This window comes from Ischnura elegans, chromosome 10, assembly GCF_921293095.1.
Source record: "Ischnura elegans chromosome 10, ioIscEleg1.1, whole genome shotgun sequence".
Classification (NCBI taxonomy): domain Eukaryota; kingdom Metazoa; phylum Arthropoda; class Insecta; order Odonata; family Coenagrionidae; genus Ischnura; species Ischnura elegans.
Window position 1 is genome coordinate 96,785,615 of NC_060255.1, and position 23,060 is coordinate 96,808,674.

General features: G+C 40.6%; 1 protein-coding gene across 1 annotated transcript in view; it reads right to left on the reverse strand.

Annotated features, from left to right (window-relative positions):
• Nucleotides 1–21,473, reverse strand: part of LOC124166484 (formin-like protein 5) — a 678,638-nt gene extending 657,165 nt beyond the window's left edge. Inside the window, exon 1 of the mRNA XM_046544014.1 lies at nucleotides 20,416–21,473. The gene's annotated coding sequence lies outside the window, so the exon portion shown is untranslated. The remainder of the gene's footprint in view (nucleotides 1–20,415) is intronic.
• Between the last annotated feature and the right edge of the window lie 1,587 nt (nucleotides 21,474–23,060).

Consider the following 23,060-nt stretch of genomic DNA (forward strand, 5'->3'; position numbering starts at 1 on the left):
GTACGCCCGTGGCGGTTTTTGACGAACCGATCACATTAGGAGCCAGCAAAATAGATACGCTATTTAATAATAATAATAAATTTTATTGCCCTAGGACCTTGTCCTATGGAACATAATACAATATACACAATTAATGTATAAATAAATGTCTAAAAAAGAAAGAGTGATAATACAATTTTATAAAATTAATAATATACTATGGCATTACAATAAATTAATTACAATTATATTTTTCAAGTGAATAAACATACTTTTTTATTTTGAACTGATTTACAGTGTTACAGTTAATACTGTCGTCCGGTATTTCATTCCATATTCTTATCTCAGAGTTTAAGGTTGACAATTGGTACACGGTAGTTCGACAATTTAGAATTTTAAATCGTCCTCTAGCTCCTACTATTCTACAATCTTCACTCTGGTGACATTTAGTCATTTTATAAAGATAATCCTTATATGTAATATTATTAGGTAAGGTACATTCTTGGCATACGACAACCTCTTGTGCCAGTAAGTTGGATACAGACAAGATTGTAAGCTGTCCAAAGTTTTCCCCTGCAAATATTTCTTCTCCTGGCTTAAAATAGCAAACTAGTGTTTCCGTAGAGAGAAGCTTGTTGAATTAAAAAAAAATTAAAAACAATTATTATCTCGTAGATAGCTTAGGTAAAATGAATAATGTAAGATATGAGGTTTCACAGACCAGGCTATATTTTCTAATGTATTTATTCCCCCACTTAGGGAACTAGGAGAAGCACCCCGAGGGCACTAATTTTGAGGCTTAAACAAAGGAGCACACAATTAAAAAACAATCAAATGAAAACTTGAGTCAGCTGATCATTTTTTTCCGGATTTTCAAAGGTGTTTGAGAAAGGTTTTGACAATCCTTTTATTTCTTTACGCATTACATACCTACTCTTGATGTCTCCTTAAATAAATTGCAGCACCTTAATTCTACTTCAGTACATCCCTCGTACCGGATTCAGCCGTTTAGACTATTAAGGGTAGGGCTTACCCTAGACCATGCCTCTGGTTAGTGAATTCCACATTTCCTTCTCGGGACCACCATGCCCAACAAAAAAAATTATTTGGTCAGTGTTCAATGATTCACCCGAACTGGAAGCATGGAATAGATCATCCAAGCGCTCTAGCCGCAAAGGCACTCGTCACCTTTTACCTGAACAAAATACCTCCACGTTCGCAAAGGCCCCTTGAACTATTACAATTTGACTCATTAAAAAATAAAATAGGTATAGAAACGGAGACACGAAGAATAATAAAAAAGATGATTTACATGTACGAATGAAGAAAATCCGAGCAAGTAATTTGAACTCGTTACCAATCATTTTACTTGCACACCGAATCGTGGGAGAATAAGAAAATCAAGAGCGTTGAGGGAAAGGTGAAATATAGGAAATACAAATCGGAGGTCTACGGTGACAACTGCGTCGAAAATGCTACGAACCAATTTTTAACGCAAATGAATTTTGCAAAGCCGGAATCAATCCTGAACTCCCTACATCTCATATGAAGTGATATAAACTCTACTAAGATACACTAACATTCTTCCAGCTCTTACTAGCCAGAAGTTGTTTTTAATTCTGGGCTCCCCATTCCCTTGTTGTTTCTCTGTTTTTGTTTTTTTGTTTGGTAGCCTCCGACTAATTAGGTGAATTAACAAGAGAATTGCGCATAGCTAAGTAATTATGGAATGGTGAAAAAAACAACTGCATAATTTGCTGTCTCTCCATATTGAGCCAAAGATTTGAGCCAAAAATTTGCTCCGATAAATTAAAAAAAAAAATCTCAAAAGAATATAAAAACTTGCCAAAAACTGGACTTTATCTAAAGAAAAATTGAACATTTATTTTGGTGGTATTTCATTGTAACAATGCTTATGCAACAGTTACTGCGGTTATTTTTATGGCATGCATTTTTGTAAATTTTTAGTAGATTAATTCTGGTATAATGACCTTGGAGGCCACCCCAAAATCTCCCTGCCTTTTGCTGTTATCAACTTTGCATCAAAAGGTTTTCAGAGAAAATTAAAATATTATTTATTTAATCCTTAGGAGAAGTTGATGGGCTTTTGTGAAGTAGTAATTGTTTGGTAAAATGTTGAAATCCTGCAGCCCCTCGAAGCCGCTATGAGGTATTTGCGTGCACTTCTGTCCGTTATAGCTACTATTTTTCCCCTTCTGTACCTCAAAGAGCTCATAAATCATTCCATATCAGGAAATTCTTTCATCGCATTTCATTACTTCATATCACATGACATTTTTCTTTGAGAAATAGTCAGCAAATATTAAATTTCAAAATATTCTTCGACCATCGAATTATAATTCGCTCTCAGATAACAAAGACTACTTGTCGTTTACTTCAATTAAAGCAGTTCGTGAAATAACAACACGACAAAGCAAAATAATATTAATGTAAAATAAATATGGAACTTTTCATACCTGACTATAACAAAAGTTGCAAAAGCATACTTATCAATTGTATAAAAAAAGGAAAGTTGGTATCAAAAGATCAAAAATTAACAATGCGCCTCTTTCTAAGTCCACGAGATAAAAAATGTCATTCATTACCACCTCCCATCGAATGTAACACTAATTCTATTACTATGGATGGACACAATACCAACTACCAAAAATCCGTTTTGCGGAAACAGTATTCTAGTAGAGGATTTATCAATGAGATGGCGAACATAATGATTAATTGTACCCAACCCATTCCTCTCCTTTATTATCAGTTCTCCTGGACTCAGCACGTACACCCGCTGACCTTGAGGAATCCATTTCCTCGTTAGCTCTTCCCCCTCCCCCCATCACCACCTCCTCCCTGCCTAACCCCCCCCCCCCTCCCTGGTTTATATAAATTTCGCAAAATTCTCGCAAATTTATTTATATTAACCTTTAGAAATGACATAGTGTATAAATGTCGAAACCTGGGTTGGTCAAGTAAACCTCTGTGGAACTTGCAACAGTGTATCTTTTATTGTGTTTCCTATCAAGCATTAAGTTGATAACGATTAAGCCGATACTCGATGTAAATCAATGGCACTTAAATTACCGATTCCCTAACCAAGAAAATCGATTTTATCAGGTAAGTTTTCCAGCCAGCTAGGCAAATAAATTAGTTTTTAAACATTTCAAACTGTTCAGTTTACATCTCATTAGGACGTCTTTCATGGCGAGGTTAAGGGGAGCGAGGTGGCCCAGTGGATAGAATGTTGCGCTACTAGTCTAAGTTCTTGCAATGAGCGACTAGGTAAATTTTCATTTTGATGGGTACGACACTTGCAACAAGATTTCTGTTATTGGTCGGACCAAAACCCACAAGAGTTATACAAGCTCCATAGTGCCAACGTTACCACGCTGGGCGGAGAAACTAAACAAATACATCATCGGGCTACACTTTTTTGGGGAAGGAGAACGGATAGTAATGGTGAACCAAGATCGTTACCTGAGAATGTCGGACAAAGTTCCGTTATTAGTCAGACATCAATACACAAGAGCAATATGAGTTACATTGTGGTGCGTAGTAACTTATAAATACATCAAACGGTCATAGTTTTTTTTAGGAAGGAGGACAAACAGTAAACCAAGGCCTTTACCAAAGAATTTTCCATGTTCTTGAGGAGCTGAAAAGAAGACATCTTACTGAAGAGAGATGATTACATCAAGACGGATTAACTGCCCACATAGTTAGTGCTGTGGTGGTATCTTTGAAAATGTAATTTTGTGGACGCATCATTTCTCGGCATGGCGACATTGATTGGCCCTCACATTCCCCGGGATCGGTGTTTGCGACTTTTTCCTTTGGGGTTACCTCAAGTGAATGGTGTACGCCTTTTCACAAACCCAGTACACAGGGAGAGCTCACGGAAAGCGTAGGATAGTTGGTGCATTCATTATTGAGATGTTGGGTAAAGTTTTGATGCGCGGTTTGAAGTGTGCATGGAGAGAAACGGACATCACCCAATGCCGAATGTTCTGGACAACTCATGAATTCGAATGCTTTTCCTGCCAAAGATCTCTATGCAATCAAGGTATCCGGCAATAGGGAAAACTCTCGGCCAACCGGAGGATTTGGCTCAAATTTTCCGTAGCTTAAAAATGGTACTATCATTTGCAAAAGTCTTGCAACAAATCGAGCGGCGCCACTTTCGCTCCATTGTCGATTTCTGTACCTTTACATCGATGTGCATTTTTGACTTAACTATCATCAATAATTTTGGTTCCTCATGAAATCAGCTATCCCGGATTAAAATTTCGAAAAATATTTTTCATCGATACTGAGTATGTGATTTACGCTGTGTACTTCATTAATTACCATCTTTTTTCGTTGGTAATAAGTAATGAAACTACAAAAATGCATGTAAACATTTTAAAGTTATTCCGATTTGAAAACCGTCATGTATTTATACCGATTCTTGCATATTACTACAAGCATATAATAATATAAAAACATCTTTTATCTCACTGTACAGCTTTAAATCTATATCTTTTATCTAAAATATTTGGCCAAAATTAAAAGAAAAGTGAAAGAATGGTTAATTAGTGAAACTGCAAACCTGTAATTCCTTTAATTATTCTTAAATGTACAAATTATATTAAATTCTCATATTTTGGTTTCAAAGTTCCTAAAACTTTTTGTGCAATGTCATTGTTTTTTTATGAAGTTGAAACTTGAAATGTAATATAAAAGCTATGATATCAATGTGCCACCATGTAGGATAAATGTAACCTTTTGAAAAGCCATATGGCTTAGAAGGACCATGTTGCATTTGCTAATAAAGGCAATCTATGTATTTATCCAGTAAACGTGAACACCGTCGCATTCAGTTACACTCATCGTAAAATCTGACGGGAATGAAATCAAAATGCCCTGAACTGGGCCGTCGAAGAGTGCGGTCACTTGGCCGGGGAGCGTAGACGAAATATATGTACAATGGCGAACGCTGGACGCCGCGCGTTCGGTATTTATGACGCGACTTTCACGATGGAAGCTGGTTCTCGTTTTGGGAAATCATGGCGCATAATCAAATGCCAACCGACGGCCTACGTGGCAGCGGATAATTAGTGTCCCATCTAATTCAAATTGGTGAAAGTGAGGTTACCAGTGTAATTAGGACGCTTGCCAAACACAGCTGGTTAGCCCAATGCAGTAGAATATGATTGAGGCAGTATAAACTTCAGTTAAATACGCTGCGTGGTCCGCTCTGACCAAAACTGATGCTCAGGCAAGATAGGCTCATTCTGTGAAGACTAATGATGGTGGTATGTAATTGAATGATACATCAAAATTGTCTGAAGACCTTATTATTACCTCAACAAAGAGAAGCGAATTAATTTCAATGATCAATGTAGCTCAAAATGAGAACTCTAACGTGCGAGTTTAATGGATTACACGCTTCAAGGGAGACTTAAAACTCTATAATGCCAAAGAAAAAGTAATACTTTCATGAGATAATTATTATTTTTAATTAAGTCTTTTAATGTAGAAACGAAACAGGATTGAGTTTGGTGCACAATTAAAACTACTTAAGCTATTATTATCGTGTTCCACAGACTTCAATAACTAACAAATATTAGTTTCCACGCATATTTTTTTGGAATCTGCAGAATGAACACAGCAGCTTCCTCTTGTTCTCACTGCGGAGCTTTAAAATTCTTAGAAATATATAGATTCAAATGATAACAACCTCAGCGTATTCGTAAAGAAAATGATTGGTACTTCGTATAGTAAGTGTATAGGTCGTGAGAAACTCGCTATACCAATTGCTTGAATATACGAGGACCGTTCTTTTTTCAACCTCCCATGGGTCATGAACAGAAGACGAAGTGATTGATTAAAAATTATTTCATCGTTAAATTTTTAATACACTTGTGGTGTCCTTTCGACGTAATCGACTCGGCGACTGAGGAATTGGTCGTGCCTGTACACAAGATTTACTACACCTTCATCATAGGATCATTATTTCCAATGAATATTGCCTATACCCTGAAGCTCATCGCCCGTTTGAAAACGCTTCCCTCCTAGCCACTACTTCAATTCAGCGTAAAGATAGAAGTCACACGGCACCATCTCGACATTGCACGGCGGGTGATCGAAAACGCTCCATTGGCATTGCTCAAGGAGCAGTTTGGCTGCATCAGCGCTGAGATGACGGGCGTTGTCATGGATCAGAACACTTCCAGAAGTCAGCTGCCTCTTCTTTTGTTTTGAATGGGAATGGACGTAATGGGTCGCAATGTTTCACGCTCTAGCCACATTGAATTAAAGAAAAAATCTCTTTTATCGGCATAAAGGTCGAGACATGTCAATGCTGAAGCCATTCGGCGAGTTTTCTGGCTGTGTCTCCGCAGTACACTCTTGGCGGGAGAATCCATTGAGGCAGTGTAGTCAATGAGATTGCTACAAACCTTAAAATAACAACTTACGGTCAGAAATGACTTGAGCGTGTGGTGCGGAAGACACACAGTACCCGCCTGTCGCTTGTACGGCGATTTTGGTGAGCGATCGGAGGTTGAAATAAAAAGCCGCCCTCGTACTTTGCAAATTAATGCTAAATCAGTGATGAAATTAGTCTTAAACACTAAAAATAGGTCCAAATTTTGGTTTAAAATGCTGGAAAAAAATTTTATACAAAACTTTGCACCCTTGAGCATCATTTTTCGGGTTTCTCACCAGGTGCTAAGATACGAGGTATCGATGTCTGTTCGAAGGCATACTCTGCTATTTTCACCACGATAGAACGAGAAAGATGAGAGATTTAGCTTTCAAAATGTTTATTCCATGCATCAATGACACCCGATGAATTGCATGATGACCCGAAAAATCCCCATGAAATCAATAGGCCGGGAAAATCTCATATTCTAAATTAGTTATTTAATCTAACATTGTGGATTTCTCGATTTTCAGCAATGCTTAGAAGCCTCTCCATGCTTTTCAGCATCAAATTTTCTCAGGAATAGATGAATTAGATAAATTATGGATTGCCACCACGTTACGCCTGCTACTATTAATTATATCAAATTTTCTACCAAAATGAACAGTTCAATATTCTTATTTAATATTTACGAATCTTTTGGACGGGGAAAAAACTTATAGATCGCGTAGTTGAGGAGGAACTACCTAAAGAAAGACACTCTCGTGGTTAGAGGCATGAAAGTAAACAAGCAAGAGGATGGTAGCTTTGGTCAGAATGGACTCCTAACCTCCCTGAAAACCTAAGCGGCCAATGCAAAAGGAACACTTAGGCAATGAGGTCGCGAGCAAAGAGGGGATCAAGGGGGCACTGAGATTTTGCGGATACCGGGACGGCAGAGCGGCGGTGGTTTACATGGAATTGATCCGCTGAAAAACTACCCCGTGGTGAGCTTGAGACACTTAGGCGGCTAGCGGCCAGTCCACTATAGGCTTAATCAGGGGCCGGATTCAGCATCGAGTTTCGGGAGGGGTCATGACCTAAGTTCAGAGAATGTGGAATACCCGCGGCAGAGATGGGTGGTTCTCTCGCGTTTTTTTTTAGATATCCATTTTTTAAACCCCATTTAAATTTAAAGACCATTTTTTTAATTTCATTTTTATTCTTAACAACAGGCACATTTGAAAAATAGATATTTAAGAATCATAAAAAATCTATAAATAATGTAAATTAAAAATTTGTAAAAAAATTTGGGGGGTAGTCATGACCCCTGTGATACCCCCCCTGTACATCAGCCACTGGGCTCAACGAGCAAATTCTCAAACGAAACCAATAGGGTAGTTTCCTTCATCAAAGAAAGCGAAAGGCATTAAATGCGATTCGTTACCCACCATTAGTGTATTCATAATATACAAATTATTTGGTTTTAGAAATCCCAGTTTAGACGAATGGCAATAGTCAATTTTATTCTCATTTGAAAAAGGCCTCATTGGCGCCCATGCGATGCCACTCCACGTGACGTCACAGGGACCTAGTTTCTATACGAGTAGATAGGAGTTTTACATCGTCTGAGATTACCAATGCATGCATGAGGCACAGAGCTCAGGGAAACATTTATTTATTTATTTCATCACCAAAAACGGCACAAAGGCCTTTACATTGGCTGTTCCTAAATAAATAATATAAAAAAGATAACAAACAATAGCACAGTAAATGAAAAGTAACAGCAAACAAAATTTTTAAACGTGAGAAGGGGCACTATTGATTAGACAATGGTGAATTATTGAGATGGTATTTTAAGGTGGCTTTGTAACTAGTAGCAGAGGAAAATAGGTCCAGGGAAGGGATTTTCGAAGCGATCTTAATAATCACCTATTAAAACTGCCTATGGTCGGAGAGTTTCCTTCGTTTGGTAAGGTATTAATAGTCCTTATTTAAGCCAAGCGCTACCTGATAGCAGGGTACTCTGCTACCATCCTGCGTCGTATGAGCGCTCAAAGCCTCGCCCCAAGGTCACCTCACACGGCGATAGCGGGAACCAGAACGACGTCACACGGGGTTTTCCCAGCATTCATACTTAGCCGTCGCGTTTTCAAGCGCTTGAAAATTTTCACTTTTCATTTAATCGCGAAAAATAGATATCGTCATTAAAAAATCTAAAAGCGTGAAACACGTACTCCAGAAGTAATAATATTTCGATTTAGGCAATAAAAAAATAATAGGAAACCACCATATTGGAAGAATCATTCGCAAGCTCAATCGACTGGCCAATTTCGGGTTTCCGAAGCCGAATTTTCAGGCTTAAATTCGGGTGTCAGCTGCCTCATTCCCGTCGAATTTCACGTCGACGTGGCTCGAGTCCTACCCTTAACTTTGCCGCGTTCGTGCTCACGAGAACTCCTGTGGAAAGGGTCCATTCGGTTTCCTTATAGGTGGAGGAAGGTGTGGGGGAAGGGTGGTATTAAATAGTATCGTAAAGTGATGAGGTAGATCCCCCCCTCCGCTTCGTCACGGGCGAGAGACAGGATTTTTGACCCGCGCAACCAGTGGTCCGGCGAGTCAACCGGTGCCGGCAGCGGAGAGCGGTCAGGAGTACTGGAGGCACACGAACTCACGCCCTATTGTAGTCACGCGTGATTCTCAGCGTGGCGGCTGGCCGGTATGGTTAGCTGCGACTGCCGTCTTAGCCCTTAAACAGTGACGCGAAACATGTATTACACTATCAGTGGCGCGCGGTCTGGGAGACCGCAATAAATTAAATATTCATATTCATGCTGCGACGGCATTTTTATTGCTTAAGTTTATGTTTTTTTATCTTCTAAACTAGGTATTTCAAACTTTATATTTTATGCGTTACCAAAACAAATCAATTTTTCGGTAAAAAAATTAATTTAAAACAGGATTCAAAAACTGATATCAAACACACTTGAATTATTGTTATCGTTTTTAAGTGTCAATATCACGCCATAACTCAAAATAAGGGCTTAAATGTCAAAGAAAGATGGCTAACTAATAGGAAACAATTGAATTTATCTCGTTTATTCCTTTTCTTGATGCATTCTGCATGCGTGATGTGAGGTCTTTCTGACCGCTAATCGAATTAATTTGTAAATTTACAGAATTAAATAATAAAAACGTGTAATTTCAATAGTGTTATATCCTAATTATGCAAAAATATGAAGCTAACGATGATTTTAGATGTTTAAAAACAGCCAATTTGAAAATATTCATGATTTTTAAAACGCAGAGATCTCTCAGACCGCACGTCACCGGTTAAAGGTTAAGTCAGAACCACACGATCAAAAGGACTGAATCGAGACCCAATCCCATCCCATTTAAGGCTTATTCCTGTTTCCACTTCGGTCACATTTCAATCGGCTTTCATAAGTGTCCGCGACGCGGTGATGAGTGCAATGCGATTCCATTGTTTTCCAATATTTGCATAATCTTGTTTGTAACTGCGAGGAATGGCATTAGAAAGTTATGATTTTGATAGATCACATCATCTTACATTTAAATTTCGTTTAAAACCCCTAATTATACTTTATATCACCTATATATACACTTATTAATAACGGAGCTTTGTGCGACATTCTCAGGTAACGATCTTACTTCACAATTACTATCCATTCTCCTTCCTCAAATAAGTATAGCCCGATGATGTATTTGTTAGTTTCTCCGCCCCGCGTGGTAATGTTGGCACTGTGGAGCTTGTATAACTCTTGTAGGTTTACGTCCGACCAATAACGGAAATATTACTGTAAGTGTCGTACCCATCAATATGAATAGGTCTGTCGTCGCTCATTGCAAGAACTTAAACTAGTGGCGCAACATTCTATCCACTGGGCCACCTCGCTCCCCTTAACCTCGCCATGAAAGACGTCCTAATGAGATGTAAACTGAACAGTTTGAAATGTTTAAAAACTAATTTATTTGCCTAGCTGGCTGGAAAACTTATCATCATCATTAGTCAACAATGCTAAGATTGGTTTGACGCAGCTCTCCATTTCTCTCTCCTATCCGCTAATCTCTTCATAGCTACATATTTTTTCTCTTTTACATCCTTTACAACCTGTCCAATATAGCTCATTCGGGGCCGTCCCTTGCCCTTTTTCCCTTCCACTTGTCCTTCAACGATTGTCTTCATCAGACCATCGTACCTCAAACAAGATATATATCTTAAACTTATATAAATATAAATATACTTTATTTATATATGAATATAAATTTCGGTTATCACCCCCTAATTATACTTTATATCCCCGTGTAATTCGGATTAATTTATCCGTCAGCAACACTAGTGGCGACTTTAGTAAGACCATTTAGTTGAGCGGTGGACGAGAACACAATTAGAGAGCGACTTGAGGATCCTCTTTTGTAATATTCGTGCACGCGATCATTTATTCCATCCCTAAGAATGATAGATCAAGCGATAGTTTTCAGGGGATGGGGTCGGTGTGGTAGCTATAGCGTTGGCTTCTCACTCCGTGGGCTGGGGTTCAAATTCCAGCAGTGATAGAGAATTTTCAGAGACTGCCCGATCCCTGCTTGAATGTTGTGTGGAGAACATTTCAAGCGCAACACTCCGTCCGTCGGAAGGGACGTTAAGCCGTGGTCCCTTGGCGCCTTTCGTTAAGAGCAGGCTAATGCCGACGCCGGGTTTCTCTCCACCCTTCCTCACCTACCCTTCCCTCATGGCGCAAATGACCTCAGCTGTCGGTCGCCTCCTCCAAATACCATATCATACCATTATTGCCTCCTCACTACGATTGTTAATTTAATTTTTATTTATTTGAACAAACAACATGGGGGTTTGTTTACAGTACGTATATAATCAAGTATTCCTTACACGGTAGACGGTAGGAGACGGTATTCCTTACATCACCTCTGATTTATAAAATGAAAATGCAACGATAACTTCTTGATTGTCGTTGGAGTCTCCCGATCGTTTGTCGCACTACTGTGTACATTAAACTGTCCATATAGTCATATCGCGGTGATAATACATCGTCGTGAATTTATTCCTACTATTTTTGCGACCAGTCAACTATCATAATATTTTCGTTGGCTGTAATCTTATTAATTACCAATAGAAGTACAGGGGAATGGATATTTAACACTGGTAAAAGTTCGTTATGAGCAGGCTAATGCCGACGCAGGGTTTCTCTCCACCCTTCCTTCCATACCCTTTCCTCATGGCGCAAGTGACCTCAACTGTCGGTCGCCTCCTCCAAAAACCATACTAGAATAGCTTTTCAGGGACCAAAAGAGTGAACGCTCCACCTATCATTTTCTGATCACACGTTAATTCCCACCATCCCGTTTTCCATCGCTTATTCCGTAATTACACCGGTCATTTAATTATAAGCCAAGGGTGGCGTTGCAATCGCTGTTAGCGCTAGCGGACCCTGAGTAAAAGGAGGAGAAACTACTAGAGACGCCTGAGATGTAAGTGCGGAGCAGAAGAGAAAAGTTGGCAAGGGCAGAAAGAAATAGGAATGAAGAAAAACTGGACATGATTGGCGGGGAGAGGAATATGATTTCAATGAGCAACCAAACCGCTTTACCCACTTGGATGCCAAGGAGATAAGAGATGCAGTTACCGGCGTGATGCGGTCGAAATCTTTTGTATTTATAATGAACTTTTCATAAGCATCTGTTAAGAGTGTGAAACTTTCATAAATTAAAGCTTCCTTCCCTCAAAAACGCATTTTTGTATGCACACAAGCGAACCGATCGATTCGTATATTATGTGGAATATAAATAATGAATGTGAACGATCCTATCGGCAATTTATTTGCTCATGTGTCTTTCACTATCTTAATAGCTCACCCACATTCAATCCCAAGAAACCTATTTACTAGTGAATAATTGTACAGCCTCGTGTATTTTCTTGATGAAAAGTAAAATACCTCCAAGCATCTTCGCTGACCCAAGTAATTTCATTCGGGAACTGAATTTTTTTTTTGGATAAAACGGTCACTTAAAGATTTCTGCAGATAAAGAATCGGGAAAACAAAAGTGGCGTACATGAAGAGTGAAGGCCGATTTTTAGAAAAACTTAGAAATAAAGTTAAATTGTCAATTGACAAAAAATTAGATTCACACCATCCGGACTTTTAGGGGAAATAAATTTGCTAGGGCGGGCGCCATCTAACATTCTTGTGCAGAACTAACAGAAACTCCCCCGGTCGAACGTTGTACACGTTGGGTACGGAGATAAATGTTTCGAAGGAACAGGCAGTTCACGATCATTGAAAATGCAATACTTCAGTTTGATGACATATGGCAAAAAAGGAGAACTCTCCAATTCAACCGTTCTACATGGCGACCAAAAGCTGACTGCCTGCGCCCGGCACCGGAACACGTGGGGGCAGTTACACAATTTGACTTACTTAATCAACACAAATTTGACTTACTCTGAAACAAGAGAATAACGAATAACCTTATGTGGGAATTCAAACAAGAATAAAAAGACTTCAAACAACCGTATTGATGTTGAGTTGTTTCTTGGATGCACGGATGTCTTTTTCGGAGTTTCATTCTCAACCCCACATTGTATTCCCGTCACATTTTATTTGAATCTCAAATTTCGACGATAGTGACTTTGGCACCACTCTATTTTATGGGAAACTTTTTTGAACTTTACAACCTGATATTTAATTGAATTTTCAACAATTTTGGTATTAAGGATACTGTGATGTCGCAACCTTTTTTTCTTCTCAGAAAATAATAATCATTTATAATCTTAAGAGCTTTATTTCCTCTCCTGCATCGAAAATGGCTCTCTTACAAACAATCCCCTGTTTACTACCCCATCACCATAGCGCCCTCAACTCCAAAACACCAATATAAACACAAATACGCATACAAATAAAAATACAATTCAAACATCAATGCATAATCAATCACGCCAAACATCATGGACACGACTTTGCAATACTTGAAAACGAGGGATATTATCAGTAAGCGAAGGGACTCATATTTCTCGCATGTTGCAAACTTTTTTCGTAGGATTAGCGTGTAACGCCGCGGGAAACTCTTCAATTAGACTAACAGGCGTCATCACTTTAGGGCTGACCTACCTCTCCTCCCTTGGTCATCAGACCAAGCGCCACAGCAGTAACACGGACGAACTCGCATATTCCCTGGGTAACGAGGTCTTCCAGACGGAAATCCTATTAAGCCAGCTGCGCCTCGGATTGCGAGTGTAACATTTGCTGCTCGCGAAACTCCCCAAGAGGCGATTAATGAAAAGAGGAGGAGGCACCCGTTCCACCCAGCATCTCAGAATATTAATAAACACGCGCCGTGATTCCGAGCGTAGGCTCACTGAGGCAGAGACAAATCCCCTGCACTAATTTGCGGCCAGTTCACTGTGCGAAGGTAAAAATTCCTCCGAAATGCTTAAGAAGCAAAAAGAGGAATACATTATTAGCTTGATTTGTTTTTTACAATATTCTAATTCAATTAAACTCTTCTATAGCACGACATCGGACCGTTGTTGAAAACTGCTGAATTTATTAGATTATCCTTCGAATAAAATTCATTAAATTCGTGATTTACTTTGTGGTATTCCATTATAAGTTTTCCTGGATATAAGACAATTACTTATACCACTTATTTTTTATCGGAGAGCGACCCGGGTTTCAGTGAATTATCACCATCTTCAGGCGCAAATCGATTATTATTATCAATTTGCGCCTGAAGATGATGATAATTCATTGGAACCCGGGTCGCGCTCTGATAAAAAAATAAGTGGTATAAGTAATTGTCTGATATCCAGAAAAACTTATCTTTCTAATGTTGCATATCATTAGTGAAAGGAGTAATTCAATAGGAAAAAATTTTGGGAAATCGATTCATAGTAAATTGGTAAGTAGTACTTACCTGAGGCAAATAGACGTCGATGTAGAAATTTTGTTAACAAATGAATACTACCGTATATGATAAGATACGGTGATAGACTTTAATAATAGCTTCTGCCATGCGCATCAAATTCAACATACTTCAACGGCATTAGTCAGCTAACGACGAAGAAATAAATTTTGGTAATTTTCCGGAGGAACTCAAATTGCCTAGTGGAAATCAGGGTGTTTAAAAATATTTTATTAAAAAATTAAAAGTAAAGTTTAAGGTTTAAATCGTGAGTATATTAATATCTAAGTATACTAAAGAATTGTCAAGATGTAAAGCTAAGAAAGAAAAACATTTTTATTAAGAATTAGAGGAATATCTTTTAGGGTGTCAGGGACACCCCACGCGACCATTCACGTCAGGAATATGGGCGCAACTACCGCCGGGTTGAGGCAATTAACCATTGTATAAGAAATGGATCCCGACGCCTGCGTAAAATCGCAATAATGCGTAAAGTGTAGAAATAACACTAATAAAAGTAATTCCATCGTATTGAGATAAAAGGTAGTTACAATTTCCCTCAATTATTTTATGCGTACGACGCACACAAAACCGGCACACAAAACCATATTATGGTACAAGACAACTAAGTTAAATCAATAAATTCGCCTTAATTAGGATTGAATTGCTTATTTTTATGTTTCAAGGATAAACACACAACTATCCATATAATAAGTAGGTGTAGGAAAGTACATTATTATCGAAGTTACGTATGCTACATGAAAAAAATATTTCTAAAATTTTCATTCAAGGAAATTTTTATATTGTTCCTGTTACTTAAAATAAACCACAAGACGAAAATCGCCATTTTAGAGGCGTGCATTGCCGGGGCGATACGTCCGATATCAATTTCAGTTGTTAGATACCTAATTACTGTCATCAACGTGAATATCAAACTTGAGTATTTTAGTTTTTCTTGACGAATAAATCACTAGTTGCTGAACTCAATTCATGATCTCAAATATACTTCAACATTTTAGTCATTCCTAGGACTGGAAAAAAGGTTACCGCTGCGGTAGCACGAGCTACCGCCGCCAAAAACCAATTTTTTTAAATCACCGTCGGGACCTCTATAGCAAAACTTTAACTAGTTTGACTGTAAATACCCATAATAAGTATATTGCAAAGGTATGGTGTCAGGAGGAGGTGACGTACAGCTGAGATCTAATGCGTCATGAGGAATGGGTTGAGGAAGGTTGGGGGAGAAAATCCAGCATCGGCATTGGCCTGTGCTCTTGACGCAAGGCGCCAAGTGGCCCACGGTTTGACGTCCCATCCGACGGAAGGAGGGCAGTGAATGAAGTACTTTCGATGAAGCACTGTCTAGGTAGATGAAAAATTTCTCGGGATACCCACCGGGTGTGGTATTGGTTTAATTCTCCCAACGTTTCAATGGCTGAGTCTGCTATCGTCTTCAGGGGTTTACTCTTACTGGTACTTTTTTACGGTACTTATTTATTTATTCATATCCCTGGTTGCCGTTATTGTTATGTGTGGATGTAGGGATTAATTATAGCATTCCAGGCACTGCTCAAAAACATCTGACGGAGCACGAAAGATGCATAAGCCTGTTTTATCCGCTGAAGTCGGTGGTGGCGGAACATTGCTTGGACCTCGGTCATAGGATGGACTTCAAAAATACGAAGGTTTTGTGCCGCACTGATAACTATTGGGATAGAATTGTAAAGGAGTGAATTGCGATTAGCCTTGAGGAGAAGATCTTAAACAAAGATAAAGGCTTCCAACTGAGCAGTGCCTAGAATGCCATAATTAATCGCTACATTCGCACACAACAATAACGGCAACCAGGGATATGAATAAATACATAAATAAGTACCGTAAAAAAGTACCATGAAGAGTAAACCCCTGACGACGATGGCAGACTCAGCCATTGAAACGTTGGGAGAATTAACCCAATACCACACCCGGTGGGAATCCCGAGAAATTTTTCATCAATCTATGCGCCGGTAAAATCTAAAATTTTACACTGTCTAGGTAGTCTGCAATAAACTCAATCACCATCGGGATTTGAACCCGGACCCAGGGGATGGGAAGCTACCACTCACGTCATCACACCAACCTAATCCCATAATACCAATAAGGAAATCAACACAAATTATTACAATCTTTGGTTCTAAGGATTCCGCGGCGTTTCTCTGCATTAGTAACGGCTTTCGGGCGTCCCTCCGCGAAATGTTGTCTAAAGGCTACGACAGTTACTCCTGTCATCCTGCTTGCGTATTCAGCTCAGCAGTAATGATGTATTAAAATTTTCCCTCATAAAGAAGCTCGCGGAAGAGAATATCCTGGCCACAGGGTAGACTTATTTTGTTAGAGAAGCGTACGGCCATCTGCAATGAAAGCCGCTACCATTCGATGATCATCCGAGAGGCAATAACAATAGCAGGGCAGCCAGAAAATTACAACAGAACAGACGTTTACACGTTAGCCAACACTTGGAAAAGGACCAATAGAAGCCCACCTGTAATTAACCCGACCAATCAGAGCCGATCTACGACACGCAAGCTCTTTTATAAGAGATAAGTGCAATTTTAATGCGTTGATATTTCTGACCTGAAAATACCAGCAGGGTGGCCACAGGAACTGTCTTCGGGAAATACTACATCTACAGCTACATAATACCCCGCAAGCCACCTGAAAGACGTGTGGCAGGAAGTGTTAGGATACCAGCCGTCTACGCATAAAATATGAAGTGCTCTAACGAAGTTTGGACTAGCGTTTATTAAAGTCCTTTATGGTTCGGGGGGAAAACGAATTCCCATATCTTACCGTTCGGCAAAAAATCTCTCTCAATTTATCGCTTTTATCGGACAGAGTGGAGGAACAACCTAAAGCCGTTAATAACGTATTACAATCTTATTTGGTGAATAAATTAATCAATCTATTTGAAACTTACCCCTCTTTCAAGTATGTTATAACGTTGAAGGGAATCTTGATTAGTGGAAAAAGGTTGCTGGGGTTTCAAGAGCACCACCGCCTTACCCTGGCAACCTAAGATCCCCGCCCAGGCGAATTTCCTCCCGTTGGCCCTTTATAACCCAATGTTGCTTCTAAGCAACATCAAAAATGTTTAAACTTTCTGCTCCATTTAGGAGACATCTAAAATAAATATTATTTTGTAGTGTAAACTTTAATGACGAAATATTTAGCTGCCAGGAAAATTATCATTGAGTGTAAAATTTTCAATTTTTCAAAATGAAAAATCTTGAAGTTTGATTTCTCCCAGAAACAGCTCTTGGTTAGAAAGGGTGAAAGAGAATAACCTTGTGAGTGCAAGATATCACGACTACTCCTACTCCTCTGAACGCTACACTGCCGTGGAGATATGTATATATGAGAAAGATTCCGGGACCGTCTCCGTTTGCGGGAGGAATTTCAATGCGTTCCACGGAAATGCAGAAGGAGAAAAGGGAAACAGAAGTAGGGAACCGTGGGGTGGGAAAGAAGGGAGAGTGGATAAGAAATGAGCAGATGAGAAAAATACGGGGCCAAGGGGAAATATATATATAAGCTTTGAACGCTGTCCAAAATCTCTCGGGCGACCATTTTTCTGAGAAGCCACATTCCCGCACAGTTCACAAATTGCAGACGAAAGAGAAAAAGAGTTTAGCGCACGAAAAATTTAACAATTGAGGAAACGAGAGTTGGAGTGAATAAAAAAATGAAACAAAAAAAAACAAATCCTCAACGAAAGAGTGCTAACGACTACCATTCCACGGCCGACCTCTTGAAAAAAAAATAGAAAGATTATTTTTTTTGTGAAAAAAAAGTTGGATGCCGTGGAATATATCGGACATGTTGACTTCCTCACTGGTGGTAGTTCAAGACCCCGTCGGTGGCGGCGCCCGCAAGTAACAATGGAGAATGCCCAGATCGTGTGTGTATGTGTGTCTGCGTTTGTATGTATGTGAGTGAGAGGGCCTCTCTCTCCCAGGGTTTTTAGGCCTCGCTCATTAGCGATGGTCACAGCTCTTGCAAGAGGGGAGAGATAAATTATCCAAAACCCGGTGTTACGTGTGTGTGCATCGGCTACGAGATGCGCTGCATTTCCGAGGGTGGAACCAATCCAGTCGACCTTCCAAGTAACAGCACAACCTCAGTGAGGTGCGGACAGAGACACCACAAAATTATCGAAATAAATAGAGAGGAGAATAATTCTAGCATAAAAGTGAATAAAATGAAAAATATCATACTAAATATGCATTCTTCGTGAAATTACAGTAAACCAGATTCACTTGTATCCATTATTCTAGAGGTCAAAGTGCACAATAAGTTATAACGCGCGAAAATGATAGCATCTTATGGGAAGACCTCTTATGTATTTAAAAATCATGCTCTAAAAGTCTGGCAATTTATTTCTTCAGATCACATACCCTATAATTTATTTTTCACGTAGGGCTCACGTTGCTCAGGTACAGGTTTACGGCAATAAAAATTGTTACTTCTATAATTCCGGTGGTTGATCACTCAATGAATATAAATCCTACGCATGGAAAATATTCATATTTCCCTCAAATCTCCCTCCAAGTAACGTACGTCTCAAAAGTATATTAAATACGAAAATGAGACATTTAAAAAGTACCTCATTCGACGTAAGGTAACGAGAATGCCGGAAAGATAGTATTCCCTAATTTGATCGAAGCATGGCAGGTTTTTCTGCTGTGGAATACCGCTTTCTTTTTCCCCAACAAATTATTACAGGAATTAAACTTTAGAAATCGGGGTTATTCATACGGTTAGTTGCTTTAAAAAAATACTCAATATTGAAAAATTAACGGCTCGGAGTAACGCATATTTAATGAGTTAAGAAATACAACTGTCGTTGGCTTTCGAGGAGGATTTTCATGATGAATTCTTTTTTGGTGCAATATAATGTTTTTATGCATTTTAATTACGATATTTGAGCGAGACGCTCAAGACGTCTTTTCACGACGAGCCGGTGGCCAGCCAAAACATGTCCGAGGTCAAACCAGGTTTTATGTAGGAGAGCAATTATATTTGTGGTTCATTCAATTCAAAATCACACATTAAGGGGGAAAATATCCTGAAATGAAACTGAAGCCAACTCGAATTACCTTGTGCGCGATACTAATTATTTACAAACAGGATATCACAGTCATTCAAATGTGAAGTAGTAATGGCTGCTATATTCATGCGTCAAAGACAAAGATTTCCATAGATAAAATATTTTTTACCTTTTTGCTTTTTAAAGTAGTCTTTGCCGAGCAACGAGCATGGATATTCGAATGGATAGATACATATTCGAAATCGGCACACCCATAATCGTAGGGACGGAGAAATAGGAAAAAAGATAAATTAAATAAAGATAGCTAATATCTTTCTCAAATAAACCAAGAAACAAAGGATACGGAGATAATGTGGTAGATATATTTTTATGGGCCACTCGAATAACTAATCTTGTAATATAAGACACGGTCTCAGGCGTTACTTTGTGGAATTGCTTCATCATAGGGTAAAATAAAAAAATTACTTTGCTTTATTCCACACTTTATTTTAAATAGCACGACCCGGGTTTCAGCATCTAATGCTATCATCGGGTCCTGGTGGTAGCGTTAGATGCTGGAATTATCACCTGATGATAGCATTAGATGCTGAAACCCGGGCCGTGCTATTTAAAATAATGTGTGGAATAAAACAAAGTAATTTTATTTTATTTTATTCCATAACTAATCTTGTATTTTACCGAAGAAATCATAAGCCGCATGTCATAAATCTGAACCTTCATAGGGGAGAATAGAATTCCGAAAATGGCACTGACTTCCCCCCTTTGCCACATAGCAATTTTTACGGCAAATCCAACACAATAAGGAGAGGGCGAAGTGAGATGCTTTGGGGAAAATTCCCAAGCGATGCTCATATCACGCGGCCCGGGAGAAATCTCTCGCGCCAAGGGAAGGAGGCGAGGAGAATTCGAGGGAGAGAAGGAAAGTCAATCGCAAGGGAGAGATAGGGTTGAATGGGGTCGAGGGGCAGGAGGAAAAGATGGGAGTTGGCACAAAATGTGCTCCATTTGAATTGCCACCTACCGGCATTCTCCTCGCTCTCGCTGTCTCGGCGTCCCTGGCTGGCCGGGAAGAGAATAGAGTCGCCGTTGTTCCACGGGCGGAGACCACATAAGCTCCTTCCTTCCTACTCCAGAAGTCCTTGGGCAGGCACTCACTCAAAACCCTCATAATCCAGAACACCACAAAACGCTCACCGTTTCTTCTTTTCCAACCTTACGCCATTGCCGCCGGAGCAAGAACTCAAGTCTCCACGGTTACCAACTAGCAGCTGCTTACGAAGGAGCACTTTATACTCATGAACTCGCGGCCTGGCTTTCGGTCTCAATCACCAGTTTCACATATTAAACCAATATTTTATTTCTCGTCTGCCGAGCCGGGCACTTTGGGACGACCGGCGTCCAAAAAAAATAACTAGATTGAACAGCGCCGTTGTTTCAGGTTTGATCCGGACGATTCGATTCAGCCGACATAAACGAGAGAGAATCGCTAAAGATGTTCGATTAATATTTAACAACCTAATGATTCAGCCGAAGTAGCGGAACGAACAACGCTTTTCACATACACAAAACACAGGGTGAAATCACCGCGTTCTTCTTTGGCCGAACATAGTTCACGCACTCCGCAGTCAAACCTTCTCGAAAAAAAATTCGCTCTCGTATTCCCGAATAATGCGTGTCTTTCCTCTTGTCTCTTACTCACTTTTGTCTGGGCGACCGGATGCTTTTGAAACTCGGCCAAAGGTTTTCTCCGGTCCTTCCTCTCGCTTTCCCGAAGAGGGTGCGCCTGCCCTGCGGTCCGGAGATGCCGGGGTACGTCGGGAGGGGGTACTGGTCTGAGGGAGGAGGCGAAGTTGAGAGATACAGGGCGCAAAGCGAGCGTAAATACCGGGTCCCGGAGCAACGCCCCTAACAGCACTGGGTCCCCCGTCGTACGCGAGAGAGGGGGGCGGGGCCCCTATTGGTTTGGGGGGGCGGAGAGAGAGAGACGAAGGGGGGGAGGCTCCTGGCGATGTGTGTCGTCCTCCGGTGTTCCGCTGTGGGCCCGGAGTTGAGTTCACGAGGCCGCCGCCACCTCTCGCTGCCAACACCGGGAGCACTCTGAGCCTCTCCCCGGTCAAACTCCCCCCTCCGACCGCCCCCGTTCTCTCTCCCCGACCGACCCAACCGCCCGCCCCTGCGCAAGCCGCCCGGCGGAACAAGCCTCTCCCACACCCCTCCGGCAGCGGGGTTTGGCGGGGTCTTTCCCCTCCCGGGTAAGCGGCGGTGGTGGTTCCCGCAGAGCGCTGGCGCAGACGCCGGCTGATGCCGCTCCCCCGCACCCGGCTCTATCCCACCCCTCTTCCACTGCCGCGCGCGACCTCAAGAGGTCAGGGGGACAGAAGATGCGGAGAGTGGATATATGTGTGGCGCGGCTCCCAAACAGGGAGGGTGGAGGGTGCATGGGAAAAATAAGGGGGTGGAAAGAGGAGGGTAAGGGACGCGAATCTAATGTGTTCGGGAGGAGTGGGCTGTCTTTGTACGTGCGGCGTGAGTTCGGGGCCCATTCACGTAAGTTTGGCGTAAGTAGCGTTTTTGGGGAAGTGAATGAGTAGGAAAAGGTAGCGTCAGAAAAAACGATTTCGATTACATGGATGGTTGGATTTCATGATTTCGAGCATGCATGGTCGGAACCTGGCCACGACATCAAATTTGAGGAAAAGAAACTTTTAGTTAAGGAGTGCCGATACTTCCCAAGACAAATCAGGGAAGCAATAGAAATTCAAAAAACGCCGTTGAGTTTCAATAGAGAAGATGGATACTAATTTCACAGCGCCTGGAAAAGAGTCATCAAGGGGAGAGACAATAAGAGAGAACCGCCCAGTCAGACAGCCATTCACTGTGCAGTTCTCATCCAGCCTACAGTATATAGGCGAGGCAGAAACCAACAGCCGACACCTACGACCTGATGACGCTGGCAGCATAGCCAGCGAAACTTTTGTCCACAAACGAGCTGACGCGTATGAAAACCCTGAAGAAATGCAGAGATCAAACCATCGCCGCGGAAACCTACGCTCTAACGATTTCGATTACGAACAATAAAAATTTCGCATTTCGCGAAACATCTATGGGAGAGTGAACACAGGAGCGATTTTGTTCCGGAAATTCTCCACCTTGAGAAAAAGGGAAGAAGGATGGACTGCTTGGAGGATTTGGAGATTAGGAAGCACATCAGGAATGGAATTTTAGCAAATGAAAATATTTTTGTGAACTATTCCCCTCTCTTGGAAATTCCCCTGAAGCTGAGTAACGCTCCAACCCCAACGCAACCCTCCCCTACCAACGCGTAATAGCAACCAGATAAACAACAACAAAATATCTGTTATTATAACGATTTCGGTACCTGATGATGCCGCCTCTGCGACGAAACCGGTCGTATTGAATATATCGTGTGAAAAAGTACCATAACTTTTTATTTTTCAGAATGGATTTCCACAGGGTGAAGCCAGAAACAATCGATTTCGATTACAATCGAAAATCTAGTTTTAATAGACAGATATTGTGGATAACGAAATCGAGCAATCGAGCTTGAGGTATGCCTCGTTCACATTACGATTGTCCGAGCGATCGTACTAACGATAGTTGGCCCAACTAGCCGTGTGAATGCATGTCCTGACAATAGATCATGTA